The 13,412-nt window shown below is 39.1% G+C and overlaps 1 protein-coding gene across 1 annotated transcript in view; it reads right to left on the reverse strand.

The window, feature by feature from the left end:
* Window positions 1-12,527, reverse strand: part of FSTL5 (follistatin like 5) — a 903,458-nt gene extending 890,931 nt beyond the window's left edge. The window contains exon 1 of the mRNA XM_004382055.1: window positions 12,138-12,527. The gene's annotated coding sequence lies outside the window, so the exon portion shown is untranslated. The remainder of the gene's footprint in view (window positions 1-12,137) is intronic.
* Window positions 12,528-13,412: the final 885 nt, after the last annotated feature.

Raw genomic sequence — 13,412 nt, forward strand, 5'->3', positions numbered from 1 at the left:
TGAAACATCTTATAACATGGAGGAAGCTGGAGGTCATTATGCTGAGCGAATTTAGTCAGTCACAGAAGGACAAATATTGTATAAGACCAGTATTATAAGAAATCAAGGAAAGGTTTAAACACAGAAGAAAACATTCTTGTATGGTTACAAGGGTGAGGAGGGAGGGTGAGGGTAGTTTGCTAACTAGATAGTAGATAAGAATTATCTTAGGTTAAGGGAAGGACAGCACACACTACAGGGAAAGTCAGCACAACTGGACTAAACCAAAGCTGAGAAGTTTCCTCAAGACAATCAAATACTTTGAGACAGAGTACCAGGGTAGGGGTCTGGGGACCAAGCTTTCAGGGGACATCTAGGTCAATTGGCATAAAAAAAGTTATTAAGACAATGTTCTGCATCCTACTTTGGTGAGTGGCATCTGGGGTCTTAAAAGCTTGCAAGTGTTCATCTAAGATGCATCTATTGGTCCCAAACACCTGGAGTAAAGCAGAATGAAGAACACCAAAGACACAAGGAAAGTATTAGCCCAAGAAACAGAAAGGGCTGCATAAACCAGAGACTTCATCAGCCTGAGACCAGAAGAACTAGATGGTGCATGGCTACCACTAATGACTGCCCTGACAGGGAACACAACAAAGAGTCCAGGAGGGAGCAGGAGAAAGGTGGGGTGCAGAACTCAAATTCTAGTAAGAAGACCAAACTTAATGGTCTGACTGGGACTGGAGAAACCCTGGAAAGCATGGCCCCTGGATTCTCTATCAGCCCAGAACTAAAACAATTTCCTAGGCCAACTCTTCAGACAAGGATGGGACATGAAGTGATACTCATGAGGAGTGTGCCTCTTAGCTCAAGTAGATACAAAAGACTTCTGTCCGGAGGTGAGATGGGAAGTCAGAGAGGGTTAGGAGCTGGTTGAATGTACATGGGGAATCGGGGTTAGTAAGGGGGAGTGTGCTGTTTCAGTATGGGGAGAGCAGTTAGAGTCACATAACAATGTATGTATAAATTTCTGTATGGGAAAAAAATAAAGAAATTAAAAAAAATGAAGAGCAGCTGAAAACATTCCCCTTGAGATCAGGAAGAAGACAAGGATGTCCTTTATCACCACTCCTACTTAACATTGTTCTGGAAGTCCTAGCTAGAGCAATAAGCCAAGAAAAATAAATAAAGCTCATCCAAATTGGTAATGAAGAAGTAAAACTGTCACTGTTTGAGAACGATATAATATTATACATGGAAAACCCAAAAGACTCAATGAGAAAACTACATATAAAACTAAATATAACAAAATCAGTTGGATTCCTATACACCAATAAAGAGAATGATGAAAAGGAAATCAAGATAACAATACCATTTATAATAGCCCCTAAAAAAAAATAAAATACTTAAGAATAAATCTAACCAGGGATGTAAAAGACCTATACAAATAAAACTCCAAAACACTACTGCAAGAAAACAAAAGAGATCTACATAAATGGAAAAGCATACTATGCTCATGGATAGGTAGAGTCAACATTGTGAAAATGTCAATTCTACCCAAAGCAATTTACAAATACAATGCAATCTTGATCCAAATACTAACAATATTCTTTAAAGACATGGAAAAACTAATCATTAACTTTATATGGAAAGGGAAGAGGTCCTGGATAAGTAAAGCACTACTGAAGAAGAAGAATAAAGCAGGACTTGCACTACCTGAACTCAGGACCTAATATATAGCTACAGTAGTCAAAACAGCCTAGTCCTGGTACAATGACAGATACATTGACCAACGGAACAGAAATTGAGAACCCAGATGTAAATCCACCCACCCACGGTCATCTGATCTTCAACAAGGGCCAAGTCCATCAAATGGGGAAAGACAGTCTTTTTAACAAATGGTGTCGGCAAAACTGGATGTCTATCTGCAAAAAAATGATACAGGACCCAGACCTCACACTATACACAAAAACTAATTCAAAATGGATTAAAGACCTAAATATAAAGCCACAAACTATAAAGTTCATAGTAAAAAAAATATGATCAATGCTAGAGGCCCTACACAGGGCATTAACAGGATACAAATCATAACCAATGACACACAAACTCCAGAAGGTAAACTAGATAACTGGGATCTTCTAAAAATTAAACACTTATGCTCTTCAAAAGACTTCACCAAAAGAGTAGAAAGAGAACGTATAGACTGGGGAAAAAAATTTTTGGCTATTACAAATCAAAGATCTAATCTCTAAAATCTGTAGGAAAATCCAACACCTCTACAACAAAAAGACAAATAATCCAATTAATAAACGGGCAAAAGAAATAAGCAGACACTTTACCAAAGATGACATTAAAGCAGCCAACAGACCCATGAGGAAATGCTTGAGATCACTAGCCATTAGAGAAATGCAAATCAAAACCACAATGAGATTCCATCTCATTCCGGCATTACTGGCTGTGGGGAGATTGGAACTCTTATGCACTGTTGGTGGGAATGCAATATGATACAACCATTTTGGAAAAACAGTATGGCGCTTGCTTAGAAAGCTAGAAATAGAAATACCGTACAATCCAGCAATCCTACTCCTAGGAATATATCCTAGAGAACTAAGAGTTGTCACACAAATAGACACATGCACACCCATGTTCATTGCAGCATTGTTTACAATAGCAAAAAGATGGAAACAACCTAGATGCCCATCAACAGATGAATGGATGAACAAACTATGGTACAGACACACAATGGAGTATAACACAGTGCTAAGGAATAATGTTGAATCTGCAAAGCATCTCATAACATGGATGAATCTGGAGGGAATTATGCTGAGTGAAAATAGTCAGTCACAAAAGGACAAATATTGTATAAGACCACTACTGTAAAAACTCATGAAAATGTTTACACACAGAAAGAAACAATCTTTGGTGGTTACGAGGGAGGGAAGGGATGGAGGTGGAGAAACACTAAATAGACAATAGATAAGTGGTAACTTTGGTGAAGGGTAAGACAGTACACAATACTGGGGAAGCCAGCAAAACTTGTCCAAGGCAAGGTCATGGAAGCTCGTTAGACACATCCAAACTCCCTGAGTGACCAAATTGCTGGGCTGAGGGTTGCGGGGACCGTGGTCTTGGAGAACATCTAGCTCAATTGGCAAAACATAGTTTATAAAGAAAATTTTCTACATTCTACCTTGGTGAGCAGTGCCTGGGGTCTTAAAAGCCTGTGAGTGGCCATCTAAGATACTGCACTGGTCTCACATCTTTGGGAGCAATGAAGAATGAAGAAAACTAAAGCTACAAAGGAAAGATTAGTCCAAAGGACTAATGGACCACAACTACCACAGCCTCCACCAAACTGAGTCCAGTACAGCTAGATGGCGCCAGGCTACCACCACTGACTGCTCTGACAGGGATCACAATAGAGGGTCCTGGACAGAGCTGGAGAAAAATTTATAACAGAATTCTAACTCACAAAAAAGACCAGATTACCGGTGTGACAGAGACCAGAGAAATCCTGAGAGTATGGCCCCAGACACCCTTTTAACTCAGTACTGAAGTAACTCCGGAGGTTCACCCTTCAAAGACTGGACAGGCCCGTAACACAAAAAGAGACTAAAGGGGCACACTAGCCCAGGGGCAAGGAAAAGAAGGCAGGAGGGGACAGGAAAGCTGGTAATAGGGAACCCAAGTTAGAGAAGGGAGAGTGTTGACATGTCGTGGGGTTGTTCACAAATGTCATAAAACAATATGTGTACTAACTGTTTAATGAGAAACAAGTTTGTTTTGTAAACCTTCATCTAAAGTACAATAAATAAATAAAGACCAGACTTCGGGGTCTGACAGAGACTGGAGAAACAAACAAACAAACAAAGACATATCTCACATTACGTCTCCCTCTGCACACCCTCAAAACAGACTGGAAATTCACTTTCCTGCAACATTCCAGGACTTTGTATTTTATTTCTTTATTTATTTCCTTCTTTTTGTTTTTGTTTTGTTCTGCAAACCCGAACGCCCTTATCCCTGTTACCAAACTGTGGAGAGTCTACGTATCCTTTCAATTAATCTCAAATTTCTCTTTATTCTGAAGTCTTCTCTCTTGCTCTTTGTCAAAAAAAAATCACTACTTTTTTTTCACAACATTGCAGGAGATGGTTTGTGCCTGTGTTATGCACTTACGTCATTCTGGCTCATTCTATGGTTTATTGCTTACACCCTAAACTCACCTCAAAGCTCTCAACTTCTTACTTCTTAATTTTTGAAGTGGTTATTTCAATAATGGCATACAGAATGCATTAAATGCAACTGTTGAATAAACGAATTACTGATTATTGGGAACAATTTTTTAAAAAATGGAGACTTAAAATAATTTTCTCAGTTGATTCATGAATATAATAATAACCCTTATATTAACATTCACTAGGAGCCAAACCCGAAACCAAATCCGTTGCCATCAAGTTGATTCTGACTCATGGTGATCTCACATGTTACAGTAGAACTGAGCTCTGTGTAGCTTTCTTGGCTGGAATCTTTATGGAAGCTGATCACCAGGACTTTCTTCTACAGTGCTGCTGGCTGGGTTTGAACCACCAATCTTTCCATTAGTAGGTCCCACCCAGGGACTTACTATGTTCCCACTATATTCCAGGCCTTGTTAAAGTACGTACATTTAATCATTGCAACATCACTAACTGAGCCACTACAATTATCATCCCCATTTTACACTTGAAGGAACCAAAGCAAAGATGGTAGGAAGTGGCTGAGCAGGGTACTCGCTCCCAGGAGGGCAGTAGAAACCATGCTGTTACCCACCACACTATGATGCCTCTCAATCCAAGGAGGAACTGGAGGTCCGAGGAAGACGTGGAGGTGATTAGGAGTCTTGGTTTTCCCAGGTATTGTTATCAGTTGCAAAATATATTAGTGGTTTTATAATTTTGGAAAACACAGAAAATGTTTAAAGTTGAGGCTTTCCATGCTCCCATTTCTCCACATGCAATATCTGATTGCAAAAACACAATGATGAAGATAAAGAGGATTCAAAGTCTAAATCTCTCCCTTCCTTATAAAATGCATATGGTTGCTATTACGGGCAAATACATTCTGATTTATTTTTCTCTCAGAATAGAGTCACTACAGGGATAGTTAATTTAGTTCTCAACAGACAAGAAAATTTAATGTAAGTTTAAGGAGTAAGTTGTATATATTGCTGAATAAAACATTCTACAATGAAAGCTTCAATTGATGCCTTTGAATTATGGTGTTGGCAAAGAATATTGAATATACCATAGACTGCCAGAAGAACAAAAAATATCTGTACTGGAAAGAGTACAGCCAGAATCCTTCTTAGAAGTGAGGATGGCGAGACTTTGTCTCATATCAAACATGTTATCATGAGGGACAGTTCCTGCAGAAGGAGGTAATGCTTGGAAAATAGAGGGTCAGCAACAAAGAAGAAGACCCTTGATAAACGGATTGACACAGTGTCTGTAATAATGGACTCAAGCATAACGACCATTGTGAGGGTGGCCCAGGAACAGGCAGTGTTTCTTTCTGTTGGTCATGGGGACGCTATAAGTAGGAACCTACCTGAAGGCACGTAACAACGTACTAAAAGTTCCATGAGAGGGGAACAGAACAAAATAAAACAAAAGAACAATAAAATATTTTGATACTGTGCTTCAACGCTACTTCCTAACGTGTTCCATTCAGTGAATTTTGTTTGTAATATAACTGAAATATTCTTTTCAAGTTCTCATTCTCTAAAACGTTCTACTGGATGCCAAATTCAAATGCAAGTATATGGTGAAGTACAGCCCACCTTGAAGCAATTCAGCTGCTACTCCCATTTGAATCTTCACACTAGTTAACTACTAATATGTATTCTGAATAGTCTATGAGATCAAATGGAGTCCCTGGGTGATGCAAACGGGAAAGACTGGAGGTTTGAGACCACACAGAGACACTTTGGAAGAAAGGCTTCGCAATCTGCTTCCAAAAAATCAGCCTTTGAAAATCCAGTGGCACACAGTTCTACTCTGACATCCATGAGGTCACCATGAGTCAGAGAGATTTGGTGGCTGCTTTTTTTTTTTTAAATAAATTCAAATAACCTAATTTCATCTTTATAACATTGATTAAAGAGAAAATATATTAAGGCTTTTGGAATGGTACATTCTAAAATACGTATGTTAAAGAGCATATGCTGTGAAATCATTTCAATATGACTTAATAATTAGGAAAATGACTTGAGAGAAATGGTAAGTAACATCCACATTCAAAAAGAGAGTTTCATAGACAGTCTAGTTTTGAACAAGACACACCAATTGAATATTTGAACTACACAGAGATGCTACGAGGGCTCAGGAGCAGCAAGAGAGGTGAACTTAGTTTGATTGCATAATCTACCTGTTCCTATTGTGTGATCATGGGGTGGACGGATGGAGTTTTTGTTTTTGTTTTACCTGATTTTCTGCTTTTTCATACCTAAAATGAAGATAATATCTTAGTCCACATGTTTATGTCAATATTAAATGATTTAATATGAATATAGTGATTTAATATTATAACATACATATTTACCATTATAAATTCTTTGAATGGTATCTATTTCTGTCTCGTTCTTCTTCCCAGATTAACAAGCCACTCCCGGCTCAAAGACTTAATGCTCCAATATCAATAGGGACTCTATTACGAGGCAGCAAACGTTTTTACTACTAGCAACTCACTGGCTGTCTTTAGAAAAACGAACGGACCCAATTCCTTAATCCTAATTGTGGCATTTCTGAGTCTGAGTGACACCAGGGTCACAGCAATTGCTGTGGCTTTGAGAAGGAGGGACACATAACTCCAGTGGGCATGTAGGCAATTGTCTCATGTGAGTAATGACCTCTACTTTTAGGGTTTTAGGAATTAGAGGAAATAAGGCCTTGCTGGTCATTAAAACACTGTCGAATGAGTTTGATGGAAGTCTTCCAACCATGAAACGTAAATTATTCCCATTTCATCATCATCCTTGGGGAATATAACTCAGGCTTGTATGCTTTAATTGCTACTCAATATATGTTTTAATTTTTACCTTGGTGCTACTGGCACAGAGAAAATATGTCATTAAAGGAAGTTTCTTTTAACTGTCAATTGCAGTAAACATATTTAAATAAAACTCAGAGAAAAAAGTACTTTCTAATCTTTTGGATTGTGCTTTAGAATTGCTAGCAGCGCTATGAACTAGTTATGAGTTGGAATAATATTCTCTGTACTGACATGCAAATGAACTCACTAAGCAACCACTTTGCTTTTGAGATTTACATAATGCAACACCAAAAGCCACTTTAAATTAATATTAATTACTTGATTCTAAAGCAAGAAAGTTCAGTGTTAAGCTGCTTCTCGTCCCATAGTTCATCACATCTATGCGTGGGACGATTGATACCCAAGGAACAAAAATATCGTATGTAGAAACGATATCCAGCCTCTGTACCTTAGAAGGGTGTAGCTTAGTACCCTCCGATGGCTGGGATGTGAAGTGGCATATCCCTTTTATACAGAGTAGAATTCAGTCCCTTTATCAGAATTCACATTTTCTCAGAGTCAGTGTAGTACTGTAAACTCTTGATTATGCACACATCCATTTTGTGACTTATTCTTGGCAAATTTTCATTTTAAATTACCCCTTCCCTTGCCAATCAGCATAAGAGATTCTGAATTACATTTTCATGCCAAAAAACTGGTGTGTGTTTAAGTATACTAGCCTAAATAAAACAATGATAACTAGAAGACACATTTTCCACTAAAAATTACATATATTATATTTCAGCGCATGTGAATTATTTTTGTATTAAGTAATACTTCGAGAACTTGCATGTTCCAGATCATTGCCATTGTGTTCTTATCACAGAGAAAATCTAGCAAAAATATCATATATTACATATATTGTATATATACATATATACGTATTGTAGAGAAGAATCTACCTACCAAAAATACTATACACATATATGTGTATACAGTCATGTGTAGCTTCGTGTCCACGACAAGTTCTGTGAAACAGGATGTTATGTGATTTGGACATTGTCTAAACACTTGGGTGGGAGGGGGCTGCTCTGTGGCCTGTGGCCCAGGCAGCTCCGGCAGCAGGCCCCCTCAGGTGAGCGCTCTACCCGGTGAAGGTCAACGCTGGGAGGCTCAGGGCTGGGAGGCTCAGGGCTTGGGCCAGGGCAGGAGGGGAGCTGTCTCAGTGACCTGGCGCCTCCGCCCTGGCTGGACCCCATGATGCCTGCGGACCTTGGGCGTTCCAGAGCAGGATTGGGTGCCCACTTCTCCCAGCGGGAAGGGTGCTTGTTCCACAGGTGGGGGGCAGTAGAACAGGCTTACTGCCGAGTGGGGTGGTGGGCATCCCCTGGAATGGCGCTCTGGACCACAGGCATGTATGCGGTTGGACATTGCCCAAAAGGACATTAGGCATGTATATGTTTATGTATGCATATATATGTGTATATATTATTATATATGTATGCATATATATGTATATATATAATATACATATACGTATATACTTATATATGTGTCTATATATATAAATATATGTGTGTATATATATGGGTGTATAAGTATACACACACACATGTATATAACCAACACACACTCAAAAACACTACTCTCATTATATCAAGTATTAACTATTGGTTAATTCTTTCTCTTTTGGAGAAGCGATATTACGACTCATTGGACCTCTTGAGTTTCTCAAAACACTGTCTCATCCATTATACTAATACTAACTTCCTTAACACCAAGGTGATTTGCAGCACAAAGGGACCAATTGTGCGTTGTGTGGTAACATATTTAATTGGAAAATTAAGATTTTCCACCAGGGCTCCTTCAGAGCACCTTAAGTAGAGTATGCCTAAGGGACATTGCAGGTGTTGGAGCAGGACCTGATTAAGTGTGTTTGGTAAGGGGTAGTTGCTCACATGGCTGCTACAATGACGCTGACAACAGGACCTTTTTTTGTTTTTCCTAGCCTATTGGCTCACAAGCATCTTTAGAACTTTCTAATGTATGAAGGAACAAAAACCACTAGAGGTAGTATGCCAATTCTGGGTAAATGTGAAAGATTAATGAGAACATACTATTCAGGTCTTTTGATGTCAATAAGTGAGCCCCGAACATTATGAAAAATGGCCATTTTTCAAAGAGAATTCTCAGTAAACTTTTAGTGCACATAAACTCTTAAATCTCACTTCGTTTTTTTTTTAATTCAAGATTTGCTTAATTTTTTTAGCATATTTCAGATTTATCATTATCTGTTCTATTTCTCTATTTCAGATGTAAGTAAGTAGAAAAAGGAAAAATAAAAATAAGACAATATATAGCCTTGATAACAGAAAATCCAAATTATTTCACCTTATCTTAAATCTCACAAAACATATATGGAAATTCATCTAAAGAAAACGAAAAGATAGCTATCTAGGTAGCTTCATTTAAAAAAAAATATGTTTTATCAATGTGCCTTAAGAAATTGCTATTAATAAATACAACAACTTGAGTGTGACATATAATATATAGTTAAATTATTACAGTAATTTTCTATACATTTTGTCAAAGTACCTTACCTGGTAGCTAACAGTGCTGTATACAATTGCATTGTCTCTGTAATGAATGAATTCTTTAGCAAGCGGTCCAGTGTCGTGGCATTGAATATTCCTTTGCCGTTCACATGAACGACATATAACTTCAAAGTATGGTCAACTTTTCGGAGAAGTGGAGAAAAGAATGAATGAAGGGCTACCACATTTGAATATCTTTCACAGTTGTTTTCAAAGTTGGCAAGTTTATTAGTTTAGAACGGGAATCTCATTCCGTATCCAAATAGCGTATCTTAAATGGTAAGTTTGGGCTTTTAATGGAAACCTTATTTTATTTTAGTTTAGAACAAAGTTTTAAAAAGCTAAGTGTGTCCGTAAATCAGAGGAAATGCCTCTGGTATTTCAAATTTGCAATTTCATTGCATCTAACTTTGACTTGTTTCATTACCGTCAGTGGCATATTTTGATTTTAGTGTTTATCCATCTAACTGTGACAATATTAAACTTCAGCAGCAAACATTCCAGACAATGGTAGTTCAAGGTAACTGTTTATACCAGAACAAGGCATACATTTTGGAAAACTTTGTGCAAAAAGAAGTCTGTAAGCTACTCATATGTATTTGGGAGAATATAGTGTTTATATAAGATACTACCTTTTAAGTAAGTTGTAAAATTTAAAGTATTCATTAATGTTTTAAGATAAGAAAAATAAAAATTGAATAAAGTTGAAGTTGAGAGAAGCCATAATTCTATTTGTTTGAAATTTCACAGTCTGAATGTGTACAACAATATAATTAGTTTAAAAAGAAAATTTCAAATTGTATAGAGTTGAAAAATGATTCTACATACATTTGAAGGAGGCTGTTCAGTATGAACTTCCTCACCCAATGTTTCTTATATCCTTCTTTGCCCCTTTCCCTCCTCAGCCTTTAAAAATTTATATGACTATTTAACATAAGATCACATGACTAACAAGAATCCTAAAGAGGACATCTACCTCAGGTAAAACATGGAACAACTTAGAAAGATTCACGTTTGACCTCTATGTTCATAAAAATATCCATTTCTTTTAACAACCAGGCTCAGGTATTAGGGCTGTATTGTAAATAAAATGAAAAATCTCTACCCAAGTGGACATTATTTTAAATCATAAAATCTAAAGATAAAGCTTATCCTAGTAACTCAGTGCAACTACAATATAATATTTTGTAATATAAAATATGTAAATATTTAATCTTAATTTAAGTACTAATTAATTGCTGAAAAGCATAGCCCTGGTCTGTTGAACAATACTTATTCCATATGAAATAGCTTTACATTTTACCCATAATATAGCTAATACAGTTTTTAGACAGATGTAGATGTCTAGTTGCAATCTGAGCTCTCTCCCTGGAATATAAAGCAAAGTTTCACTCCCCACCCTATGTTTTTCCAGCCATTATTTATACTTAATCTAATGTCACCGAATAATCAGTAGGCTAAATGAAAGACCATAATTCTATTTATCAGACAAATCATCACTCCTGTCAAAAAAAGTCATGAATAAGTAATAACAAATACCAGGAGCCTCAGCTAACTTCTAACATTTAATAATTGCTCACTAAGAGAAGGCTGTTCAGTGGTTTTTTTTTTTTTTGTTGTTGTTGTTTTTTACTGAATTCTTTCTCCATACACACTCAGAGCACACTGCCAATTGACAAAAGGAACACAGCTTCAAAAGAAAATCCCCTAAGTAGAGAAAGGCTCTCTGTAAAGCATGCAAGAGGTTCAACATTGCTGAAATAGCGAGACAATTTCTCACCCACGCTTCCCACTTCCGTTCAATTACCAACAGCAGCAGCGACTCGAATACAAGCTAATACTGTACTGTTAAATCAGAGCTTCCATTTACGTGCCCCTCTAACCTGAGGGGGCAGGGAGGGGATGGCATTAACTAGTCAACGGCAGAACAAGCGGCCCCCAACTTGGAAATGCACATGACCTTCTCAGAGACTGAGTTTCACAAGTTTTATTTGAATCGATGCATGTCAGCACCTCTAAATGAAGCCGGCGTGATACAAACGCCGCTACCCCTATCACCCCACCGCGCGTGTGAAAACAGACCCGCACTTCGCAGTCTATGCTTTAGATGCCGGAGGTTATGTTAACCAGAGATTAAACCATTCAGACGTGTTTTTTTTCCCCCCAGATTTTATTATTTTTAAGCAACTTGTTGGTTGATTTATTTAATGCCAATTGCTAACATATTTGGGGGTTGCACTGAATGATTCCTGTCCCTTGAGCCATCCTGCGAGTGTTGCTTTACAAATATTTATATTTATAAAGCATGATATGGCATGATGACACTTCACAAAAAAGCGAAGCCTTCAACTTCCCTTTAGAATTCAAAGCATAATCACCAAAAGATGCTCTCGTAATAATAATAACAGCATTTAGTAAAATAACTATTGCAAGCATTGCCAAAAGTCCTGTTTCAAATTATAAAAATAAGCATAACTCGTCTTAAGATTTTTGCATGGCAGTTGGCATTGCTTCCACACTTTAAATCATATATAACAATATTCTTTTTCTTACCTTCTTTTAACAGTCAGAAAAGTCCCCCAGAAAGATTCCTACAGGGTGTGGATAGAAAAATCACAGTTTGAAAAACAAAACACACAACTAAAAAGATCGTCTTTGCTGGGAAAAGAGCAAACTAGTTTGGTCTCAAACTATGGAAATTTCCAAAGTCACGCCTGAATGGGCGCCCAGGTGACCAGCAGAAGACTCTCCCAGGTGCGATGCCACACTCCTTTGTTAAGTTGATACGAGTCCTGCGGGGGAAGCGGGTCCCGCAGGACACAGGGTGCACAGGCCGTTGCCTGGAGGTGCCGGAGCGCCGGTCGGCCGCCGTCCCGGGTCAGCACCCACAGCTCCCGGACAGCACCAGCTCCGCTCGCCTCCAGCGCGTCTCAGCCACTGAACCGGGCTGATTCTCGCGCCTCCTCCCTAAGCCCGAGCGGCTGCCACTCAACCGGGAGCGCCCGCCCCCGCCAGTGACGTAACTGTTTTGCATATCAACTCCCCGAGAAGTGCGGGGCGGCCCTCTGGGCTGGGCTCCCGCCGGGGTCAGCTGCCAAGGCCCGGCGACCGGATCCAGGCTCATGATCTGCGTGGGCGTCATGGGAATTGAAGCTGCACTGGCCTCCAGGCCTGCGGGAACTGAGCGCCTTGGCGTTGCACGAGCCTGTGCCTTGCGGGGACTGCGTTTCTGTGCACGCTAAGGAGCTCTGGCTGCACAGCTCCGGGGGGAAGACGGGGTGCAGGGAGGGGGCAGGGGAGATCCGAGGGCGACGGTGGGAGGCGGGTGCGGAGGGGTGGGGAACGCAACGAGTCCTCTCCACCGTGATGGTAAAATATGCAATCCTTTTGTCTTTCTAGCCCAACTTTCCGCTTGCTCCCCGCGGTATGTTTACAGGAAAGGATGTGTGTTTAGTGTCCCTGTTCCCTCCTCTCGGTCCACGGAGCTGCTGGGGGGAGTCGTTGCAGCAGAAACTTGCTCTGGAGGAAAAAAAAAAAAAAAAATGCATTGAGCACCGGGCGAAAATGTGAACGCGTGCAATGCTTATCATCATTGGTAAACAGAATCTTGTTAATGAACGCCGCACAGTATCTATCAGCTTCATATGCATTCCTGTAGAATATGCGCCCTCGCCTCGTCATTTTCTTGATTTAAATACATTGTCAAGCTGTCTGGAGTTGGAGATTTCAGGGTTAGCACTATCATTTAATCATAAAATAAGGGAAAGTTCTCACTTTCCACTTCCGCTGCCCAAATCCCGAAGGTTATGCAATATTTATTATGTCTAA

This window comes from Trichechus manatus, unplaced genomic scaffold (genome assembly GCF_000243295.1).
Source record: "Trichechus manatus latirostris isolate Lorelei unplaced genomic scaffold, TriManLat1.0 scaffold00089, whole genome shotgun sequence".
Taxonomy (NCBI): domain Eukaryota; kingdom Metazoa; phylum Chordata; class Mammalia; order Sirenia; family Trichechidae; genus Trichechus; species Trichechus manatus.